The sequence below is a fragment of the Phodopus roborovskii genome, unplaced genomic scaffold, assembly GCF_943737965.1.
Source record: "Phodopus roborovskii unplaced genomic scaffold, PHOROB, whole genome shotgun sequence".
NCBI classification, from domain to species: Eukaryota; Metazoa; Chordata; class Mammalia; order Rodentia; family Cricetidae; genus Phodopus; species Phodopus roborovskii.
The window spans coordinates 12,328,164-12,354,301 of record NW_026126514.1 but is presented as its reverse complement, the minus strand read 5'-3'; the positions used below and the strand labels follow the sequence as shown (position 1 = coordinate 12,354,301).

General features: G+C 34.4%; 1 pseudogene; it reads right to left on the bottom strand.

Annotated features, from left to right (window-relative positions):
* Nucleotides 1-13,906: 13,906 nt before the first annotated feature.
* The window catches only part of LOC127230737 (60S acidic ribosomal protein P0-like), a 160,064-nt pseudogene continuing 147,832 nt past the window's right edge, over nt 13,907-26,138 (bottom strand).

Here is a 26,138-nt window from a genome sequence, read left to right as displayed (position 1 = left end):
TTATTGCTGGATTTAATTGTGTATTAATTATAACAAATACAACTCAGCTGAATCTATTTTCATATGGCATTATAGAGCTTCCTGGATAACACAATTTTATTTTATTAGAAAATTGCTGAATATATTACATATTTCTTTAATAACATCATTGTAGCATATGTGAATTTCCACATTTTAATTGCTCAAGATCATTAGTGTTAATATTTCAAGTTGTATCAGGCATATTATACACATAGAAATTACATATTTTAATTCACCTATAATTTGTTTTTCATTTGATTCTTCTTTATCTATATCTAATTATTTTATCTGTATAGTTTTGATTCCTTCTAAAGAAATTGTTTTATTTTTGTAATGACAAGATTTTCCCATTTTTCATAATAGTTTTAAAATTTCTCCTTTGGATCTGACATACAGTTCAGTGTATAGGAAATTTTAATCCAGTATACCTGTCACTTTTTAACAATAAAGTTTAATTTCTGCTTGATAATTTTATATATGAACTATGTTTACATTATTTCCATCTTTCTTTCACCTCTATCAAACTCTTCCTGTGTCCATCTAATTCCCTCTCAAATCATAGACTTTTTAAAAATTATTATATATAAACAAATTAATATATAAATATATCCTGTTAAAGCCATTTTGTGAATTTCCCTAAGTCTTAGCTATAGTGATGGTATATTGTAGACGTATCATGTGTGATATGATATCTATTGTCACTTATTTGCATTTTGAGCAGTTGTGGGTCTCAGTAACAGTGCCATCTGTTTCAGAATAAACTTCTTTGATAAGACATGATTATTGCACTGATTTCTATTGTAATATGGTAATATCAACATGACTGTAGTGGATCACATTTGGTCATGGAAAGTAAACAGATTTGGGCCTAGCTAGAACTTGAATGTGAGAGCTTCTTCAACTGAGTTTGAATATGTAACACTTTATATTCTCATTCTCCATGGTGTGTCACTGAAATGGATTGCAATATGATGTGGAAAGAAAAGCTATTCTACAATCGTATATCTATCCTTTGAATTGTCCTGTGACCCCAAACAATGCAAATCTGGAGATTGACTTAATATCATTTAAAATTTGTTTGACTGAAGCCATGGGAATGCTAGTGGAGGCTGAATTTAAGTGACTAACCTATTCTAAGTATAGCTCTACCATAATGGTTTCCCTTGCTGTGTTGACTTTGATATTTAGAACAGTCTAAAAGCATTCCAAGATGACCACTCTGCTCTTTCTTTATTCAAAGACATATTTCTTCCATATTCACATGAGATTCTAAAGTAGATCCATCCTCTGGAGAATATTTTTTAGTGTAACCCTTTCTTCCAGCACTCTATCAGGATATTTACATAAGTGACCTTATTGCTTGTGGCTCCAGGGGTTTCCTCTCCAAATAAACTATGATGAAAGCAATCATTGCATATGTCTACCTCTTTGGTGTCTGGATAGTTAGAAGACTTCTAATTTCAGTTCATTGGAGGAAATAATGAAAAGTCATTCTGTTTTTGGATCATCTGTTCCTACTGATGATGAAATCATAACTTCTAAGACTTTCACATGTTAAAGCAAAAGTCTGAATATTTTCTCTTATATTTTAAATGCAAGAAACAATCTTAGGGTACCTAAATTGTATCAACAAATGTGTATCTGGGCATGGTGATGACTGCCTTCAATTTCAGCACTTCTGAGGCAGAATCATGTGGAGCTTTTTGTTCAAGAACAGCCAGGGCTAAATAGTAAGACACTGTCTCAAGACTCAAATAAACAAAAAAAAAAAAAAAAAAAAAAAAAAAGATGACATTGTTTTCTAGGTGGCACATTATCTGATAGACACGAATTGGAGAAGAGACTGTCACTATAAAGTGGTACTGTATGACTGAATTAAATATTGCATCAGAGTACAATTTCCTTCTTCAATATTTATTTTCTGCACATTTCTATGTGAATTTAGACTATATTTCTAGATAAAAGGAAATTAGCAATTTAATGAATATTGCATGTAGAATACTTTTAAGGGATGAAAAGATTGTTATGTGATCAAAACAAATTGTCGCTCCTGTATAAGACCCATGTTTGCTTCTCAGCTCCCACGCCAGAAGGTCACAGCTCAAGAAATCTGCTGCACCCTTCTGTTTCAAGGGCACATTTCACTGTGATACACACATACACAAACACACATGCACAAACACAGACACACAGAATACTCATAAATAAATCTTTAAAAAGGTCCTGGAAATACAAATAGTGTTTGAAATTGAATCTAATGACATTATCATAGTTATATTTTAGGGATGCAATATGACTGATATGTTAAGTAATAAATATTTTGCTGATAGTAAGGATATTATAGTTATAATTTTATGAGCATCATCTTATCTCTCATAAGAGAAATAAAAATAATTTGAAATGGCAACCTAAACAAAGAATAACAGAATTTGAGCATGAAAATTACAAATTACTTTTAGAAGCTAGGGTTTGTATTGATGCAGATTATGAGTGTTTGATGTGACAGAACCCAAGATTTTGAGTTTTCACTTATTTCCTCCTATTAATTGTACATAAGTACTTAATATCCTTAACCATGTCCAATGTAAATTTTACATTATATCATCTAAATAATTTAGTATTCAATAAAGAATTTGTATATCTTAGGATAATTTTAAATCTATAAATGGGTAAAGCTCAACTTAATTAAATTGTTTAAATTTAATATTGGAATGTGCAGGGAACAATCAAATAGGCCTGACCTGGCTGCCTTGAAAGCATGTGTGATAGGTTTTTCAGGTTAGAGTTCATGGTTCCTAGGGCCCAATGTGATTTCCAGTTCCTGAGAGACTGATGCATTCCTTCAGGCAATAAAGTGTTTCAGGCATCTTTAGGTTTCTCTGTATACTCCTTTAGTAGTCAAGTAATTATGGTTGCTTGACAGGAAAATTGGTCTTAGATATAAATCTTGCGTACCCTATATGGCTTGCAAATTTCAGTGTTTCCTGGCAACTGCAACTGTATTGATCCTGGAAACTGCCATTATATTCTGTTCATGATAAGGTATAAAAAGTCTGATTGCTTTCAATAAAACTGTCTCAGCCACAGTCTTGCTGTGACCCTTCTAATGGAGCTGGGTTTCATTCTTCATGACTATATTGGGTGACCTAGGCCTCGTAAGTAAGCATGGGAACTTATGGAAATTTTTAAAACATACATTATATTATAAAATATTTCATGTTTAAAATAAAGTTATTATGTTTTCATATGTAAGGACTAGACATTTTCTTAACTTCAAATAGAATTAAATAAAAACAATCTTATTCAGAATAGTAGAAGAATGAGAAAAGTAAATTCTCCAAAATTTAATGGCCCTACATAAATAGTATTCTGTCCATAATAAGATGGTGTTATTTATTAGCATCTTCTATTTATATTTAATGTGTTTTGGGGAATATCAGTAGAGATAACACACTTTGTACTTAGCTTTGTTTTGTTGGATTTAATTTATTATTTCAGATTTTCTGGTATACAATATGTTAGCAAGGCTTTTTAAAGACATTCACATAAAAGGAAAAAAAGAATAAAGAAAATGTCATCTTCTTTTCATTCTATCTATAACAAGAAGCCCCATAAATATACCTGTAACATGATAAATAAGAGACTCTGAGATTAATACTGGGGTTTAAGCCTCAAGCTGAAGATCAAAGAAACAAAGCAGCCAAACCAATAGATCTTACCTCTACTTAGCTGAAATGGCTATCCTGTCTCCATGAATCCTCAGAAACAAAAACTCTCAGCTCCTGTCTCCTGCCTTTTATCCTTTTCCATATCACTCCTGTCTCTACCTCCCTAGTGCTGGGATTAAAGGCATGTGATCCCAGGTGCTAAGCAGTTTCTTTTAGGACTGGAAAATTTCCATATAGTCAGTGTGGACTTGAAAAAACAGAGATTCATGTACCTGAGTCTTGGGATTATTATGTGAATCTTGTGGCATTCTGAAACATCAAGCAAGATTTAGTAAATCATAAAAATATATATCACCACATCAATCAATTCTCCTCTTAGCATCCTGAGGGCTTTAAGAATATGTAAAGTGCCAGAGCTTGGCAATCGCCTGATGGTACCTTTTCAGAATGATATATGTTGAACAGAAAGAAATGTCATCATGTAGAAAGTGACCACTCTGTAAGTAGTACAATATTCTTTCCCCTTGTATTTTTTATAAAATAATTGGAGTCACTTTTCCCTGTGACCAATTCTTTTTTTACTGTGAGGATTAAAATGTTATTCTTTTGTTCACCTGCATGAAAGCAGTTATCATGCACATTTATACCAAGTGCCTGAGAGGAAATGGAATATTTTAGTGCACCAGAGAAATTCACAGCCTCTTGACAGCTATCAAAGATTACTTATATGAACACATTCTTATTCTTAAAATTGACTCCTAGAAGTGATGTAATGTACCTTTATTTCATTTCTATATTAATAACATAGCTTATACCTGTCATATGCTATTTTCCATAATTAATACTAAATTGGCTTAAGTTTAAATTCCTAAACAATAAGTGTATTACAATACATAAAACAAATTCAAATTCATCTGTCAATCATTATAATATACAGTTAAGCAAGTATTAACACATATATAATTTCTAAATTTCTCAGTTGGAAAAATTTATTATATCAAATTATTTTGAAATATGTAGATGTATACTCTAGTCTAATCAGAGCTAGAAAGACTGCAGAGGGCAGTACAAAGAAAGCAAACTGTATGGGTTTTTCTCAGACCAGGATGTGCTGTACATCTAGGAATTTAAGATATTTAACACTCCAAGTCACTGACCTCTGTTCATTATTTTAAAAGTACTTCTAAATGTTGGTACCTAATCAACTAATTTTATATTATGTACTCCAAGCCTTTTAGAAATGCCACATAATTAATTATTGACCTCCGAGCCTAATCTTTTAATATTTTTATGATGTGTCATACATGGTTAACTTTTACAGGATAAAAATAATTTGAAAGATTTAGTTCTTACACATCTTTTTCAGAAATCTACTGTCATCAATGTGAACTTTCACTTTAACAGAAAGAATTGTTTTAAATGTAAGTTGACAGTGGCAATAAAAGAAATTTGGCAAATTAGAGCCAAATCTCAATAACTTCGACAAACATTAAGAGGAATGCAATCACAATTCAAGTTTTAGATTGATACAGTTGTAGAACGAGTAATATATAAAATATTATTTCTGGACTATAAGTATTAAGATTCTGTAAAGTCATGTCAGATTAGACATATAGGCACCATAATTAAGGTTTTCTGAAGCAAATGTGGATAATAGATACCTATTTAGTTTTCAAATTACCTCCACTGTGAAAAAAACACGAAATTAAAATTGTATTTAATTTATAAAAAGCAAAGAGATACCAGAGAAAATCAGAATGAATTATTTGTCTTATATTTTATAAATAAGTCAAATTATGAATTTGGTATTTAGTTTTTATTTCATTTCCTTTTCAATATCTTTCAGGAGTGGAAAGATAATTGCTGATGGTGTCCACACAGTGAACAAAATGTCTGGGTGGCTTCTGTGGATGCTTTTGCCACAGCTTCCTTTTCAGAGTCATTACTTCAAAAATACACAATGATGTTAAGTCTTGCTGCAAGGCCACATTTAGTGTTTACTTCAGGTTTTCTAAGATAATACGCCATTGTTTCTGAATGAGAGCAATTGTGTTAGGATATATTTTCTAGTTTGTACATTTCTGAGTTCCATTTTCATTTTGAGGATTTTTTTGTTTCAAATTAAAATACAATTTTTCATATGAGATATCAAAGTAAACCAAAATTAAAAAGTGAAGAAACATTTTATAAGTTTATGACTTGTGGTTTTATTTTAATGGTCTATTCTTTTTACAAAGAAAATTTCTTTGATGAAAGATGAAGACTCACTCATATGTGGATATGAGGATACATATTTAGAATGTAACTAGGGATTGTGCTGATTTAGTAAAGTGGCCAATGTAGGTTTGCAACAGATAAATACCATTATAGAAAATCACAACCAATCAAAATGTAGTTCTGTAGAGCTAAATCCCAGTGAATAATTCTGTAGCACAGCTCCTACACCTGAGGCTCAGGGATCATTGCAGAACAGAAAGCAGAAAGACTGTATGAACCAGAGGACCAGAACAAGAATTTGTTGTGAGGCTGTGTCTCCTAAAAATGTCAACTGCTTCAAGCATGGATTTTCACCAATATGACTTCCTAAATGGGGACTGAACAAGGACAACAACAGATGTGCTAATGTGGATAGGGTGTGCAGGAGGCCACAAGCCTGTGTAAATAACTACAGATAACTAAGGAGATGATGAGAGTGGAATAAACAGTCCTACCTAGAGAATAACACACCAACTGGTTGCCAAACATAAAATAATCATCCCTGAAAACATGCATACAGATAACATTATGCAGACCAGCAGGTTGTATTTCTGTATTTAGAATATCTAACTATCAAAAATGATAGAATATTTAGATACACACATATGTATTAATACATATTACTTCTCTCTTTCTCTCCGGCTTTCTCTCCACGCTCCCCCCCCCCGTGTGTGTGTGTGTGTGTGTGTGTGTGTGTGTGTGTGTGTGTGCTATCAAAGATGACATGAATTTGAAAAGGAGTAAAGATTGGTATGTAGGAGGGATAGTAAATTTTCAACAAATGTCAAAAGACTGACATAATTGTCTCTCACCCTATATGATGCTATAAGTGCATGTTCAGACACTTGAATACACCATTCTACCTGTTGGCATACTTTAAAAAGTTCCTCTGTAGCTTGGAAAATTGCTTATGCAACTTACAATATGATATGTATCAAAAAGGCAACAACTAAACCAGAGAATGTTGAAAGACAAAATGAAAGGGAGACAAGAAACAAAGTGGTAATTATTGTAACCATTTTTAAACTTAAAAGAATGGTTGTAAAACTGTTCATACAAACCATTAACACTGTATAAATAAAAAAGCCCAAGCCACCCTAAGCCATTTGTTTAAACAACATGTAGTCACAGACTCTTCTTAATGCCTACTTCACACAGATAATCAAACCTTTCTGAAGAAAGACTTCCAACACTTAGGGGGACGTTTATAATCTCTGCTGTTAGTTTAGTTCTCACACTCTGCTATTCAACATTATCTTTTTTTTTAAATTAATTTTTATTTAAATTTAAAAAATTCATTTTATATACCAATCCCAGTTCCCTCTCTCTCCTGTCCTCCCATCCCACCCACTATCTCACACCCTATCTACTCCTCACAGAGAGTGGAGCCTCCCATGGGGGACCATCAAGGTCTGTCATATCATTTTGGGCAGGATCTATGCCCTCTCCCCAGGTCTCTAGGCTGAGAAAGTATCCTTTCATAGGGAACAGGCTCCCAAAGCTCATTTGTGCACTCGGGATAAACACTGGTTACACTGCCAGAGGCTTCATAATTGTCCAGGCACCTCAACTGACACCACATTCAGATGGCCTGGTTAGGTCCTATGCTGTTTCCCCAGCTGTCAGACTGGGGTCCATGAGCTCCCACTTGTTCATGTCAGCTGTGTCTATGGGTTTCCCAAGCATGGTCTTGACCCCTATTCTTATCAATCACTCCTGCCTTTCTACAGCTGGAAATCTCCAGAGATCCACAAGGATGACCCTAAGTAAGACTCTAAGCAATAGTGAGGAGTCTACCTCAAATGCAGTACCCCTCTAATGAGATTGATGACTACTTTAAATGCCATCACAGAGCCTTTATCCAGTAGCTGATGGAAGCCAACCAGAGATTCACAGATAAGCACTCAACTTTAAAATTTATTTCTTCTATTTGAAAACTCTCCAACATGCATATATCAGCCATATTTATGAAAATATTTGAACTGATAAGATATTTGTCTTTTCATGCCTCATATATTTTATTCAACATTATATCACTCAGGCTCAACTGTGGTGCACGATTCTGAAAGCATTTATTTTTTCTTTAGATATGAGTAACATTCTACCCTCAGTATATACAATATATATTACACTTTCCTCCACTGATGATCATTTAGTTGGATCATGTATGTTGGTTCTTACAAGTACTACTACAATATGTGGGGAGCATTGATCCTATTTGCAGTATGACAAAACTTGGAATATGTACTATTAGGATTATAGGCTCCTATGATAATCAATTCTGTTTCTACTTTTATGAAGATATTGTTCCCATATTGGTTGTACTGACTTACAGTGTAGTAGGATATTCCTTTTTTGTTTTATTCTCACAGATATTTGAATTCTTAAAGATAGTGTTTGAAATCACCATTCCAACTCTCATTGTGGTTTTAATTTTGCCTATACCTGACTTGAACATATTTTTTACAAATATCATTTAGGTAATTTTTCCTTTATAATTTTAATTGTTTCTTTCCTGCTGAGTGTATCATCTTTCTTTTTATGTTCTTCCCTTTTAGCTTCATCTGTTAATATTTTGTTGTTGTTGTTGTGCAGAAAATTTGGACTATTATTCAATCTGGTTTGTAAACTTTCACTCATTTTATGTGCATCTGAGCTTATATGAATAAATAAATAAAACCACTGCTTACACCACTATGCTGAAGTATTTCTTTTATATGTTTTCTTCTAGTAGTTTGATAGGTTTGGGTCTTACCTCAGTCTTTGGGAGGCTTACAAAGAAGCATATTGTACTTCAGGTAAGTTCTTTGCTGGAGCTGTACAAGGTCAGTTAAACAGAGTACTCTCTAGTAACAAAATACATGACTGTTGCTGGACATTTGATACAGTTTGCTATTCTGTAAGTCTTTTGCTTCCATGTGTACATTAATGTAATTCATGAAGGGAACTATACTAATGACAATTTCCTCTACATTGCTTCATTGGCAATGAGCTAGCTGCACTGCTTATCCCCAATGTGTTCTGCAGTTTTATTCCAATAAATCAGATTATTTCATCTGAATGGTGTATCTGTGATCTACAATTAGTCATGGATGGCATAATAACATTATTTTTAGAAAATGTTTAGTAAGTACTTATCTGTACATTGCTTAGCATGGACAAATTACTCTATTTACTTAGCAAGTCCCTTGTCAGTAAAGTTTCATTAACTAATTCCCCATAGCCAACTGTTAAAATGGTGAACTTTAACTAAGACCTTAAATTTTAGCAGACAAAATAATTGTGTAACTGGATGCTATTGTTCACTGTGAATTTGTGTTTTAGAGACATAAGCAGCTACAAAATATGGTTATACAAGCAGAGACAGAAACATGTTAAAGAATGGGGTAAAAATAACCTACCCCATTAGAGGAAAGAGTTGTAATTGCAAGTGAAGAAAGTGAAAGTCCTTTGAAATTCAAATGCAGGGGAACTGAGGATTGACCTAGAAAGGTCCATCACCAGCTCCAATAGACCACACATCAAAGAGAGACACCATTTTAACTAATTAACAACAGCCACTCTGAAATCCAAATGGAATGACAATGCCTGCATTTCTCTGTTAATCTTCTAGATACCCCCAGAGTGAAGGAACCCCCAAACAGAAAGGGAAGGTATCTTACCATTTATATTAATAATTTATTTTGAATTCACAAGGAATCAGTAAGAAATATCAGTTACAATTATTAAAATGAAATTACTTAAATAATCTGAATTATATAGTGCCTTCTACTGGTGTAATGTAGCTGAATGGTGAGCCTAGAATTTTCACCTTACTATAGTCATGAAAATTATTTTGGTTACTGAATGTTTTTCCTCAGTTATTCTCTTAGTCATATGTTATTGTGATGAATCTTAGTTGATCATGCCTGTAACACACACCATTCCCTGTGATTAAGGGTTTTGTAAAGAGAACGGTTTAAAATATTCTTGTAGCCAGAATATAATAAAGCAAGTGTCATACTTTTTAAAATATTTAATCATGTTTCTAAGTTGTATGTGTGTGTATAAGTGTGCACACAGTGTGTACAAATTTCCTGAAGCCAGAAGAGGGCATTGCATTCTATGAAGCTGGAGTTGCAGGTAGTTGTTAACTGACAAGTATGAGTACAAGAACAAGATCTGATCCTCTGAAAGAGTTGGAAGTGATCAAAACGGCTGTGCTATCTCTCTAGTTCTGTACTGCATATTCAAATACATTATTTGTAAGCTAGTTATTTACATGGTTATTTGTAGGCTAGTTATTGTCAGGGATCATAATTTTAATACTCATATGCAGGGCCCTGCCAATCCTGCTTCTTAAAAACAGCACTTTCTTTGCATGAAAAATTGATTCCAGGAAAATAGTCAGTCAGAACCTTTTCACAGAGGTCTGAAGTTATAAATTCATGAAGATGTAGTTGCAATGCATTACTGAAACCATGTTTCTACTGAAAAATGTAACAATGGAATTCATTGATATGGAGATAATCAGCTATTTGCCTTACAATACTTTCAGAAAGTCTTACTTTTTAATAGTAGTATTACCTGTGCCCTAAATTTATATTTTAAATTGTTCGATCCATTTGGCATCCTAGAAAACCATTCGAACTTAAATTTTAGTTTCAATTTCCAAGATATTTGTGTCTTCTATTTTTAAACTATGTTAATACATGACACTTCTGTTGCAAAGATCTTGTTATTCATCTCCTGTCATTTTACACTTAACTTTTATATTATTTTGTCTTTCTCTCATCATTTCTAAATGTTCTGCAGTATTTTAGGAAAACTGCACCTGTCTATATTAACAGATTTGCTTCACAAAGTAGATGGAGTTTGGTATTCTCACTCAGTACAACTGTGATTACTTTCCTAACTCTCAACTGATTTTCCTCTTCACATTGCAATTTGACACCTGAAATTTTGTATAGTTATGTGTGCAGAAGAAGAGCCAGAGGACAGACCTAAATTAATTTGAGCTTAATGAGGAATTACAAGCAGAAGGACTCATGCCATACCAAAGAAGATGGCTGGCTTCCTCAATTTAACATAAGGAAAAGTATTACTTAGAAAAAATGGCTTTTCTTTCATTCTTTCTCTACCTTTGTAATTTAGATGAAGAGAAGTTATAGAAGTAAATATCTACAATGGGTTGAGATCATATATTCATTTTTTATCTTTTCAATCTCTCATCACAGTAAAAATATGCAGTCATTAACACTTTTGAGCCCAGTGTCCATTTTTGGGGGGATAGGTGTTTGTTTCTATTGATGTAACATTGTGATGATGTATAGAGTGTTGATCTACCTAACCTTGTATATCAAAACCTAAAAGCTATACGTATTAATAGTGTCCATGCTGTTTTAATATTTGGATACATTGCATACTTTTTAAATTCTCTTAAAATAGCATTTTTACACTGTGAAAAAATTCAAAGTCTTTTCTTTTAGATATTTTAAGTGCAAAGTATCCTTTCATTCACTATCACATTTAAGTATGTGGGAGTTCTTAGTCTTACCCATTATTTTTCTTGGTTCTGCAGGTTTTATATTTTCATTTTGGTGATTAAACTAAAGTCCATGTAAGGACAAGCCATTGTCAAGGCAAATAATTCTTACTATTTGAAATTCAATTATTGTATTTTTCTCTTTTGGTAACAACTTATATTTTCATAGTTGTGGGTCTCTTCTTTCAACTTCCAGGAATTTGCGAAGGTAGTGATATATTGAGTCATGTAAATAACTTGATCACACCCAAGATGATCTAATCTCTACCCTGTAGTCCTTTGTCTTGGAATGGGATCCCATAAAATTTTCCCCATTTCCAAACTACCATAAAAATCCATTGATATTACCAGTACTCTTTCCTTATTTATTCAGCCTGTTCTAGGAAAGCCTGGTTCATAGCACACTTTCTGGTAAAAATCAGCTTTTCACAAGAATGAGTCCCTTTATTGATTGTCCAGTTAATAGTGGTCACCCTTGAAACTATTTACATGTAAGGAAAAAAACTGACTCAGCAGGATATATATATATATATATATATATATGTATATATGTATATATATATATATTCATATGCATGTATACAAAAATAATAATCAAAGAAAAAGAGGGTATAAAATTAAGACTGGGAAAATGTGGGAGAGCCTCGAAGGACGGTAGCTTGGAGAATCTGTAGGAAAGAAAGTGAGGAGGGAAGTGATGTAATACTATATCATCTTTAACTTAACCCAAAAAAAATTCTAGAACTGGAAGACTCTAGTTGGGGTCATCACCTGCTCAGGATGAATTATATGACATAGATAGATGATTGACAGATAGATGTATAGATAGAATTAGAGACTATTTTATCTATCCATGATGAAGTAGCCTTAAGGAAATATCAGAAAGTAGAAGTAGAAATAGAAAAGTATTGCATGTCACTGCTTAAGGGTAATAGGATTTCGTTTGGAAAATCATTTTCTTGTGGGATAATTCACATAAAACTAGCCACTATGAATGTGGTTGACATCTATAGCATGAGAGTCAGTTTAAATGGATATACTGAGAAAATTTTACCTCTTATGCATGGTTTCAAATGGAATTATGTTTACAAAATTGATCCTTGCTTTTATGTCTAATAATTACTCTATACAAAGGTTTTGTTTCTTTACCAAGTATTGTTTTATAAATGTCTTTATTTCATAGGATTTTCTCCATGTCAGTACATACTAGCATTTAAAAGGTAAGCAGATTTTAGTATGTTCATTTTGACTTATAATTATTCATGAAATTTAGTTAAATTGTAATAGATGCACCTGTTCTATATATTTAAATTAGATTAAATATATTTATCAACTGACTATTTTTTATTTGTACCAAACACAGTCCCCCCGCTTTTCCCTCCTCCCCCTCCACACCTCCTCTCTCTATCCCATCTTTATCCATTCCTTAGAAAGGGTAAGAATTCACATGGGGTTAGAAAGCCTGACACATCTAGTAGAGGCAGAACCAACCTCTCATCATTTCAATATGATGGAAATACCTGATATGCTTTCGTTAGCTTTTTGAAATGTATGTTCCATAGGTCAATGGTGACAGCAAAATATTAAGCTGATTTTTGCTAAGTTTATCTAAAACCTGTTCATATAGAAATATATTTTTAATTGAAGTATTACCTAACATCAAATGTGATATTGAAAAAAAATCAAAGGAGGTTTTCAAAATCAGTTGGGATTAAATTTTCTGTTTCTCTGCTAAATACTCTATCTCTGAAAATTCTACTCAAAATGCATTAAACTTACTATGGATACTTATAGTAATTATTATAATATTATATTACTGATTATTGTTAAATGATATTAAATTAATTATATTGTCATATTATATTATTATAATATAATTTAATATACTGAATATAAATTTCATCTTATTTTGGATGTATACATATTTTTTAAATTAATAATTGATGATGTTCAGATTGGAATGGTCCTACTCTGTAAATTAATAAAAGGATGTTGTGTTTTTTATTCTTTACTCTTTTGGCCTTTTGAGGGGCCCACCACCCAGCTCCCAAATAAATCACACACAGAGGTTTATTCTCAGATATGAATGCCTGGACTTAACTTGGCTTGTTTTGCCAACTTTTCTTAATGTAAATTAACCTGTCTATCCTTTGCCTCTGGGTTTCCACGTTTTATTTCTGTATACCTTTCTTTCCTTCTTACTCCATGTCTTAATGGGTAGCTGGGTGACTGGGCCTCTCAAAAATCCAAAAAACTACAGAATAAAAAGCAACATAAATGCTCCCACATTACGCTCTAATTTGTTTTTCATTTTTTAATTGTTGATGCCTTTTAAGTTATGGCTACATATTCAACAACTGTCACTCCTCCTCAACAAGCAGTACCTAGGCCTCTCTATTCCCTCAGGCACTGACTTTTTCAAAGCTACTAAGCAAACTTATGTAAATCTCTGTCCACTAAAGAACTCAAGATTCAAAGATTGAAGTGGAATCCTGCTTCCTAGAGAGTCTGAATAACAAACTTTTGGGAAACCCTCTAGGAAACAAGAGTGCAGAGTCTGCTCTGTGAAGTGAAGCACTTGGGGTTGTAAATGCTGCCACTGTCAAACACCTGCTGGATGATCAGCCCAAAGGAGAAGGGGGAGATGTTCAGCAGAGTAGCTTCGCTGGTTTCCACTTTGTCTCCAGTTTTTATCAGCTCCGCATCACTGAGAATTATGCCCCTGAAGATTTTAGTGGTGATGCCTAAAGCCTGGAAGAAAGAGGTCTTCTCTGGCACCAGGCCAGTGTTCTGGGCTGGCACAGTGCTCTCACATGTGGCTATGGCACCATCACAGGCAACAGTCAGCTCCTTATTGGCCAGCAGCATGTCCCTAATCTCAGTGAGGTCATCCTTGGTGAACACAAAGCCCACATTCCCCCGCATATGAGGCAGTAGCTTCTCCAGAGCTGGGTTGTTCTCCAGGTGCCCCCAAATTGCCTTGTGCATCAACACCATGGCCTTCCCTGGAAAGGACATGTGGGCTCCCAGAATGAAGCATTTTGGGTAATCATTCAAAAGTAGTTGGATGATCTTAAGGAAGTAGTTGGACTTCTAGGTCGCCGTCTTCCCTGCTCATCACAACGGTGCTTCAGGGAATGCAACACAGGGTTTAAAGACAATGTCACTCTAATGAGAATGCCTCATTAGAGTGACTAAGGAAATGTGAACAATGATGTTGCTTAGAGAACACCCAAACAAACAATAGGAGAAGGTGACATGTCGATGTACATAGGGGTAATCTCAGCCCCACAAAAAGATGAAAAGCTAAAGAAAATCAATGACTGCTAAACGAACCATAGATAATCAGACTTTTCTTTATTCGTGCACCTGAAAGTATTCACCTCTGTTATAGCCCTGGGCTTGCTCTCACCTCCCACCAACATTGGCATATCTATGGGTGTCATCTGTGTTCATTTCATGTTTAGGAAATCATGTTGGTGAGAACTCATGGTGTAGCTTCTAACATTAGTAGAAGATACAATCTCACAACAGATTCCCTGATCTTCTAGCTCTTACAATATTTCTTGCACCGTCTTCTACTACATTCCATGAGCCTAATGTGTGGGCATATTTTATGGATGTACCCATTGATATTGGGCTCCTCAACTCTTTAGTTTGGTTTGCTATGATCTTCTGTAGTGGTCTTTGTCTCTTGAAAAGTAAAGTTTTCCTAATGAAGGTGAGGACTACATTAATCTGTGGGTATCCAGATAAATATTTAGGTATTTTCTAATATTTAAATTATGCTGGTTAAATGAATTAAGGGTTGTAGGTTCTCCTCCAAGAACTATGACTTTAATAGCACTGAGTAGTTGGCTAGTTTTCCAGTACCAGGTATATTTACCATATTTTCCAGTAGGTATCAAATCCAATTAGAGATCTGTGGCTTACTAAGTAATGGTGAGAATGGGAGAAATGGAATTCTCCATGGAAGAGCACATCAATTACTAGTAAAGTGATAAGCTAAGCTTATGATATTTAGGAATATATATGTAATTACATATAATAACAATTGATGAAAAAACATACCATAAATTTGAAAGGGAGTGAGTAAGGAAATATGGGAGGGTTTAGAAGGAGGAAAGGTTTCTGTTTCCATCAGCTACTGCATGAAGGTTCTCAGGCAGAAACAGAAGCAGACACCCACAGCTAAACACTGAACCAAACTCCTGGAATTCAGTTGCAGAAAGGGAGGAATGATAAGCAAAGGGGTGAAGACCAGCCTAGAGAAACCCACAGAGACAGTTGACTTGAACAAGGGGAGCTCATGACCCCCCCAGACTGATAGCTGGAAAACCAGCATTGGACCAACTCAGACCACCTGAACATGGGTCCCAATTAGAAGTTATGACAGTGAATGTATTCCTGGTGCATGAAAGGACTTTGGGATCACATTCTTCATGGAGGGATACTCCCTTAGCCTAGAGGCAGGAGGGAGGGCCTAGACCCTACTCCAAATATCCGGTTCTGCCTAGAAATGTGCCGCCAAATATTGTCCAGCAGCAGACGATCCTTCTGATTCCAGTCCCTGTAGAATAGCTCTTAACAAACTATGACAAGCAGAATTTTGTTAAAAGGGGACTTTTGGAGTTACTTGTAACACAAGACAAAACGCGAGCAAGCCGGGCGGGTGCCTCCAAGCGGCTCTGCGCAAATGCAAAGTCCTGTGCGGAAATGAGCAAAAAATGTTAACTGGTAAGTGCCTTCTCAGGTCTGCTTTAGCGGCAAAGATCTCCTTTGCAGTAAGGAAGAGGCAAATGTCCCAAAGCTGTGGTGAGTCCACCTGGTTAAACCCTGACCATTGGGGAAGGTGGGGGAGGGGGGCGGCTTCTGCCTCCTGGGGGCGAAACCCAGGTAAATCCCACTTCTGACACCAGATATCGTGGTAAATAAGGATCAGGGTAAACAAATAGGCTGAATAGATGTTTATTCAGGGAGAAATAACTTACAACCTAGACAGATGAACACCAGGAAATTCAACCCGATCCTCTCCTATCTGAGTCACACCAGAAAGAGAGCACCTTTCCTGGCCCCCTTCGACCTCCTTCCACAGGTCACTCCGCCCATGGCTCCACCCCCCAATGGGCGTGGTCAGTGCCACAGAACTATCTCACTACACAGCTGAAAATGATTAAGGTTTACATAAGAGTAGGTAGTTGCTGAGAATATGAGATGTACATTTCCTCCCTACATGGCAGTATAATTGGGTTTGAGGTTGCTTGTTTTTTATGGAACCCTTTCAGCAGGCATGTGTGGGTGATAACAAGGCAGAAGTGGTGACCACTAGGAATTAGGAAGCTTCCTTTAGTGATGGCCAAGACAGGCTAGAACAGGACTATCTTCTCTCTTAGGGCAAAACAATGCTTTTCAGTAGTTAACCTTCCCAGGGTGATCAGGGAAGGGAAATACATAGTGGACCAATGTTAGCAGTAGGACCCTAAGATGAAGGAGGCTGGATGTCCCACAGAAAGTAAATATGGATTATAAATAGCTAGTTAGGGCAGAATTTCTCAAAAATGCCTCTATAACCAATATTATTTTTATGAAAAAAATTTCCAATGATGAAATTAATTTGTGGCATATTTGACCATGTTAGTATTTCTTCTTCAGTATTTCTGGGTTGTTCAAAATCAATTGGCTTTTGTTTGGAGTATACAGAAATGGGCTTTCAGATAGCCTACCCGGTTTTGCAAAAGGTTCTCATCATAATGTTTACCCCTGAAATTCTTAGAGATTTGAAAAGCATGCAGATGAATACTGAAAGAAAAAGTTGAAAAGTCTGAACAATACATAACTATATGAGTATAAAAAGTCACTATTGCTAAAGTAATAATTGTTTATACTTAGGAAATTGACTAGTTATGAATCTCTTTCCCTTCCCCAAAAGTAACTGTCCTCTTGCAATCAGTGCGTAAAAGGTTTTCTATGGCATAAAAACAAGTATTTTGTTCATAGCTTAGTGTGTATATCAGATTACATTTAAAAAAAAATACCAAACAACAATAGCTGGCAGCTGCTTCCTCACTGGCCTTATGCCATCCCCAGTCTCATAAAAATCATTGTCTTAAGAAAATAATTATGGGTTCTTGTGGGAAGCCACAGCCCCAAGGTGGTGCCTGGCTGGATGCCAGGTAGTCCGAGCTTAGCTGTAAACAAGCCTTATTTGGAAATGCTTGATGGATCTGGTGTGCTTCCTCCTTCTTTGGCCTATCCGGGATTACCAGGTGGCATGAGCTGATTGGGCAGTGAGCGCATATTTAAGGGCTTTCTGGGGCTGGGAGAAGAGAAGCTGATGTACAAGGTTCCTGAATAAACTGCTTGAAGAAGAGTCATGGTCGTGTTTCCTTGCTGGCCGAGGTAGACGCAACAGGTTCTTCCCTATCCAATTTGTCTTAAAGAAGTTAGTAGCACCTCTATCTTATCACTATTATATCAGCAGCCACGTCATACCTGGAATGTTGGTAATATTCCAGGCAGAATTAATAAACAGGGTTTTTGAATAGCTATTCTTTTGCATCAGACTGTATATGCCTTCTGGCTTTGTAAAAGCCAGGCTATGGGGACAGGGAGCTTGAAACTCAGTGATAGAAACATTTTTCCATGTCCTGCAACTAAAGTCTGGTATCTTAAGCAACAAGAACTTATCATCTAGGTTTGTGCAATCAGAAACAGTGACAATGGAATGCATGATATAAAGAATCTTAGGAGATCCCTAACCAAGACATAGGAAGATACCCACCAGTGACACTTTCAGTCAATAAACTTATAGCTCCTGGAAATTGCCTTTTTTATACTTATGAAGTTATGTTTTGTCTCCAAATTGAAACATTTCATTCTGGAAAATGCAGGGGAATGGTAAGTCTGTGGAATAAAAACAAAACAACACAAAATCCTCAAAAAGCCCATGAAAATTAAGTAGGACATTTCTTGTAGAGCTACCTAGTGTTGATCAAGATTTAGTAATGTAATTTTCTTAAATCATCATCAATGTTTGGTTGTGCTTTTCAAGGATGTTTCTACCCTGTGACACAAATGCCTGATAAGGTAAAAACCTCACCCATGATACTACAAGTAGCTGCAATAAATGCATTAGTTCGTGAAACTGGTCAAATGTGGAATCACTTGTTCTCCAAGCCTTGTACCTTTGAATCTCTTCCTCAGTTTTCAAAGTCCCCTTTGTGTGTATTATTTGATATAAAAATATATTTAAATACATTTTTTGCACATGAGAAAAGCATAATTTATTTCAGTACCATATATTCTCCTCTGAATGTCATGCTTTCATCTTTATTTACACTGCAATAAAACTGTTTGAGACATACTAAAGAGAAATTTTTAGCATCATCTGCAAGATCCTTTGTTTGGTGACATTTTAATCTGTCACAAAATACAACTCTCTTGTGTAATGAGAGGACAACCTGGTAAGGCACCTAATGTGTTATTGGATACTGAGTTGATGGTAACAGACAAGCCAGGACAAAAAGAAGTTAAGGCTTGGTATAAGTGTTATTAAACAACATTTTTTTTGTAAGTTAACTGTCCACACAATAATGACATTAAAAATGGAAGTTCCTGCAATGAGACTATTTCAAAACAAAGTCAAATCTGAATTATGGTAAATAGTTTTCTCTGATAGAAGCAACAGTATGTTTCCACGAACAAGATAATTCTATTTCTTTAGCACAGGTCTAATTGGAACTATCATAATAACTAGAAACTCTGTAAGTAATCCTATCATAAAAATGTTTGAAATAAATCTTCTCTCTCTATGTCTCTGTCTCTCTGTGTGTCTCTTTCTCTTTCTCTCTCTCTGTCTCTGTCACTCTCTTTGTAAGGTAATAAGAAATAGTTTATTCTGAAACCATTTGAGTCACCATAGCCAAAGAAGACAGATTTTGGTTACCTCAGATTCCATTTCACAATGTGGAAGCAGTTTTATGAAGTTTTTATCATTTTATAAAGGAAAGAAAGTCACAAAACAAAGGTAAGTTTAAAACATATTGGTACATCAAAGATGAAGGTAAAAAGCAACATGGAAAGTTAATTTATAGGCACAATATGCTATTTGATAACATTCTTAGCTCTTGGATTGGGGGAAGCTAGTTTTCTGCTAAGTTAATAGCTTCTAAGAGATTTTTATTTATTATCATGAGGTGCTAGTTCAGATACAGAGTGGCACAATGAATTGTTCTTCCAGAAGGCTAAAACTAGCCAAGATAAAGTAATTAGCTTCTGAACCTACAGAATTCCAATCTCATCTCAATACTGAAATTCCAATTTGATAATCAGTTGGCACAGACACTGATTATGTAGTAGTTATTGTTCACAGTCACACCAAATTTTCAGGAATGTTCACACACAGTTCCCCCTGTTGGCCAAGTAACACATTTTGAACATGTGGGTCACATATTGAATATTATAAGGTCTCTTGTTGCTGAAAGGCTCATTCCCAGGTTCTAATGCAGACAAGGCTTGAGAAGTAGACAGAATAGCAGTCTTTGGGAGTGTCTAATTGCTGGTCAGGGCCATGAAGAAAGAATATCATGGAACATATATTAAAAATATTGGCTATTATGGTCTGAATCTGAATTCTTTTTTCATGCCCTTTATATCTCACATATCATTTTCTAAAATTAAGTTTTCAAGAAGAGAGATTGACATAATACAGTGAAGATTATAGATGAAATGCATGCCAAATGTAAACAAAATTTATGAGTTTGATTATGTCATTTCCCCATATTTATAGATCAACCCTTTTATTTAAATTTAAATGATTAGAAATGAAACTTTTAATGGAGTTACTATATAAAGTATCTTGGTGTAATGCTTGCCAAACAAGTAAAAGACCTATATAATAAGAACTTTGTGGCTCTAAAGAAAGAAATTAAAGAAGATACCAGAAAATGGAAAGATCCAAGATCCCATGCTCTTGGATAGGTAGGATGAACATAGTAAAAATGGCAATCTTGCCAAAAGCAATCTAAGGATTCAATGCAATCCCCATTAAAATCCCACCACAATTCTTCACTGACCTTGAAAGGATAATAATCAACTTTATATGGAAAAACAAAAGACCCAGGATAGCCAAAACAACCCTATACAATAAAAGAACTTCAGAAGGCAACACCATTCCTGACTTTAACCTCTGCTACAGAGCTATAGTTCTGAAAACATCCTGGTACTGGCACAGGTAGACCAATGGAACTGAATTAAAAATCCTGATATTAACCCACACACCTATGAACACACGATTTTCAACAAAACAGCTAAAATTATACAATGGGGCAAAGACAGCATCTTCAACAAATGGTGCTGGCACAGTTGGATGAATATTGTTTCTTTTTATTACCAAAATATTTTTAAATTATTTTAGTCCATACTTTAGAATACTCCAGATACTAGTTAAATAAAAATGTCAGTAGTTAAATTATAAAGCTTCATGAATATTATTAGGCATTTATATCTTTCTTATCACTTGGATGAGACCAAAACCCTTGGGCATTTTTTAGCCAGAATATATTGTCTTATCCATGAACTAGTCTTCCTCACTCAATCCAAACTATCCAAACTATACTGAGCAATGAAAACATATAAAGAAAAAAAAAATTCTGACTCCTTCAGACACCAGGTTGAAAGCAAATAGTACAAAGAAAAACAAAACAAAATAATCACTAAACAGCAGGTATGATCAAGGAAAGGACATTTTATTTCCATTTATAACTTAATTGAAACTAAGACAAGTACCATTTTATCATTTATAAATACACCAGGTAGAATTTAAATTTTAATTACAAAATTATTTAAGAAACACGAGAGCTGATAAAAGTTTACTCAAGGCTCTCAATTGCCAGTGGTGTGGAAAATGACAACATCTTTGGTATCTTTGATGTCCACCCAAATATGCTGTCCAATGATTTGAAAAAGCTTACAAAGCTTACTGCTTCCTTGGAGTGAGTTAGAATTACCTAGAATTAGAATCAAGTCTTCTGTGTAATGTCCTTTTTGCTTTAATTGATAAAACCATCCAGTTTTTATTTTGTGAAGAAGAATTATCACTGTTAAAAGTTTCTTAAATACGGTGTGATATTTATTTATCTAATAGGCCACATTTTATAAATAAAGTTTGATTTTATTTATTCATTCATTCATGCATTTGAATTTTCAACTGTGTAACCCCAGATATCCTGGAATACCTCAAACTCAGGGATCAATTTGGCTCTGCCTCCCAAGTGCTGACATTAAAGGCTTACATTACTCACCAATATAATCTAATAACTAAAATGTTTAAATTTGTAATGCAAGCATCTCAAATTATTGAGTCCCTCCATAAAATGCTATGTTTTATATGTTTTTACTAGTTATATATCTTTAAACTAATTCTTATAACAGGCATTCAGGTGGTTTGAGTCCTCTGTTGTCTATCTTTTCATGGACAAAGGAAATGCAGGGTTAGTAACAAATGACTATCAAATAGAAGAACGAATATGTCCAGACTAGAATATTTAATTTCATTTCAGTATTTTTCTTTTGATATTTCCCATTTGCAGATTTTTTTAACTTACAGAAAAGCACAAATAAGTGGAGCTAAAATATACGACATTTGATTCTAAAGAATATCATTTATGCATTTACGCCTAAATATTATATGACACATATGTTTCTGGAAATGACAGCATATGCCTATAATCTCATCAGCGTGGAAGATGTAGTGGGAAGAGTGTGACTTCAGAAGCAGCTGGGTCTAAATAGTGAGTTTTTGCCAAAAAAGGAAAAGGGAAACTATTGCCACTTAAAAGTTTTGATAATATTTTAACAAAAAATCATGGTAGAAAAATCTTTAGTGCCAAATATTTACAGAAATAATATTTTCATTTGATTCTCAAAAATAAACTGTATTTCATATGGTTATTGCAATTTGTAAAGAAATGTATAAATATATTCAAATTATCCCATATGAAACAGTTATTACGTATTTAGTATTTGAATTTAGATATTTAATATAAGGGTCATTTATATTCTACAACTGTGTGTTTCCTAGAAACAGAAAATAGGTATAACATGTTTGGAACTTGCCAAATGTGATAACATATTAAGTTTAGATTCATAACTATTTTTATAAAGGTACACAGATATAAAAAATATCATTGGAGAAGGTATTTTAGGTATTCTTTTCTCTGTGGCCATTACAAATAGGCCCTCATAAATCAGAAGAAAATGAAAGAAAAATAGAGGCTACTTTTGATATAAAACAAACACCTATATTTGATACCTAATGCAAATTTTATCTTTAAAACAAGCCTGTGCACTCAATACTGCCTTCTAAAAACTTTCATTCCCTATAGTAATAGAATGATTAAGAAGACAGTTTATTAAATCAGTACCGAATTTTATGCATAGATGAGTAACAATGCACTAACTTCTCTGTAGAAAAGTAAGGTGAAATGTAAATCATTTTCTGTTTTTATTTCTACTCATTTCTGACACTTGACACCTTGTACTTTCTTTACCAATGATTACTGGTGCAGTGCTTCTAATGTAAACCAAAACTGGATTCAAATAGAGAAATTCTCCTTGCCAATTTTATCAAGTATAAGTTTTTTTTTTTTTTTTTTTTTTTTGAGGAGAAAAGACAAAAGAAAAAAAAGAAGCTTTGAATGTATTCCAGTAAAGGTAAATCACTCACCAAGGTGATCCTTCCTTGCTCAGTATGAATATGGTATCACATCCACTGTAATATGTAAAATGTCCTACAACAAGATTTTTGATCAATTTCTAAGACCAGCAGTTTGGCTGTGACAGTTTCCATTAACACTGAAATGGAATTCTAGCCACCATACTATCAAACTTCACTTGATGTGTAGTGATTCATAGATGAATTTCTTGTCATTATTTTAATCACCGGGGCAATATGTTAAAGTTTTTATTTGTAAGAGAAATTTCTTGATTCTGTAGATCAGACATCTTTATTTTAGGATAAAAAGAATAATGATAAGGTAAATTTAGATCACTATCTCATAATACATCACTATCTCATAATAATTTACATGAAATAGGTAGCAGAAATAATGGGGAATAATAGTGCTATAACTTTTGAATAAGTACACATTACTTCGATTATATGCTCTAAAAACACATTTAAATTTTACAAAATGATTATTTAAGGAAAAAGACTTAAGATATGTTCTACTCAGATGCTTTTGAAACATTTTCAGGATAACAATTATCTTGAAACAGTTTTATCTTATTGTCAATGATTATTGTAATGTCAAAATTTGAGCTAGCTAATTATAATCTGAAATAGTTTTGAGATTGTCAGCATTACTGTGCTATCCCTTCCTGTGTATTGTTAGCTATGTTTCACTGACTATGAATAATTCATCCAACAGCTGGAGCAAAAGAAAATGCTAGTACTTTACCAGGTCCAACAGTAAAGCAGCAGCATGAAAACTACTCTTCTCAAGGCCAGTGTAGAATTAGACTAGTTTTTGAGGATCTGGCATTAGAATATGTTAGCAATAAATACTGTGAAAGTGTATACTAATTCTGCTTAGATGTATGCATATTTTCTGGTTTCCATATATAAACATTATGTAGAATTGATTTTTAGATAGAATTCATTACATTTAATCACACACACACACACCCACACACACACACACATATACACAGAGAGAGAGAGAGAGAAAGAGAGAGAGAGAGAGTGAGAGAGAGCAAGGTTTGACTGAGAATGAAATTGCTGTAATCTTTCCAGGAAATTAAACGACAGTCTTTGAACATTTGCAAATATAAAATCTTCCAGGTAACAGGAAATTTTGTAAACTATAGATCTCTTTCACTGTGTGCTACAATGACAGGGTCCAGATAGTAGTGCTTCCTGAGTATGGCTGGGCTTTTCTACCACACTCCTGAAAGAATGGACCTTGTTAGAATGAACACAGTTATCTTGCATAAGGGGGAAATCAGTGTTTCACAATTGTTTCCTCACCCCTCAAACTAGGAAGACAAGTGGTGAAGGTACTGTCACAAACAGGCCATCAAATGCCTTGCAGCTGTTTTACAAGCTGATTTCCTTTCTACAGATATTCATAACTCAACCTTCACACTTACACCTGAGCTCTCCACTGGTCATGTTAGATGGTCTTGCCAATTGGACATCTGTGCATGTGTGGTGTTGATCCGAGATGAATAATTTATGAAATTAGCAAATGGATTCACAAGTATTAAGGTAATAAAATAACCTCATGGTGAACACTATGTTGGATATGCATACATATCCTGGCTTTAGTTCATCCATGGTATGTTTATCATCATATCCCCAAGGTTTTTTTTTTTATTTAGACTTATGAACACTGGAATATTTGTATGTGTTTTATGTAGTATAATGTATTATGCACTTCACATAATATACATACATATATATGTATATATATATATATATATGTATGTATGTATTTATCCATGTGAAATTATCACTGAAGTGAAAGAAATCATGCAATTGGTTGGTGGTGGTGTACACGTTTAATCCCAGCACTTGTGAGGCAGAGACAGGCAGATCTTTGAATTCAAGGCCAGCTTGGTCTACAAAGCAAGTTCCAGGACAGCCAGTGATATTATACAGACCAAAAAAAAAAAAAAAAAAAAAAAAAAAAAAAAACATAAAAAAAACTGTGTCAGGAAAAATGGAAAAAGAAAGGAAGAGAAGGGGGTGGACAGGGAGAGGGAGAGACAGAGAGAAGGAGAAGGAGAAGGAGGGAGGGAGGAGGAAGGGTGGGAGGGAGGAAAGAAGAATGCAATCACAATCATGCAAACCTCAATTAGACACAAATTAAAAAGTTACCAAGGGAAGATATTAATGATTTTGACTGGATTGTTTCTCTTGTTGAGGTAGTTTGTGTTTTTCAACTGAAAAAAAAAATTTACACTTATATGTTTTTTAGGTTGGCATGCTTTTAGGTAAGGATCTGTTTAAGTTTAACTGTAACTGAGTAGGACAGTTAACACTGAAAACCAGTTGTAGCTCATTCTCGAAAGTCTTTTATTATTTCTTCACTACTCATTATTTTCTTACCTCCTCCTCAGTGTCACAGGATTTGAAAGAATCTCACAAGTTTTGAAAATAAATGTTTGAGGATCGTCTACAAACAAGTTGAGTTTAGAACTTCCCACCCAGAAATATATTTGTTGTATGTAAAGTAGAAGATAAGATTATCTTCTGGGAAGGAAGAACTATGGGAACTAGATGGGTCAAGGACAACAAACAAACAAACAAATAAACAAAAAACTCCACAGAATAACTAACTAGAGATCATCAAGGATTAGAGAAACTGAACCATACAACCAGGGAGCTTGCATGGGACTGACCTAAGCCCCCTGCATGTCAGAGTTATATAGCTTTGTCTTCTTGGGAATGCCTAATAGTGGGGGAAGGGGCTGTCTTTGACCATGTTACCTGCTTTTGGAGTCTGTTTCTCCTATTGGGTTGCTTCAGCCACCTTTAATAGGAGAGAAGGTGTCCAGTCTTACTACAATTTGATATGCCATGGCTGCTTGATAGACATGGAAGGTATTGCTTTTTTGAACAGAAAGAGGAAGAAGGAGTAAATGGAGTTGGGGAAGAAGGTTGAAGC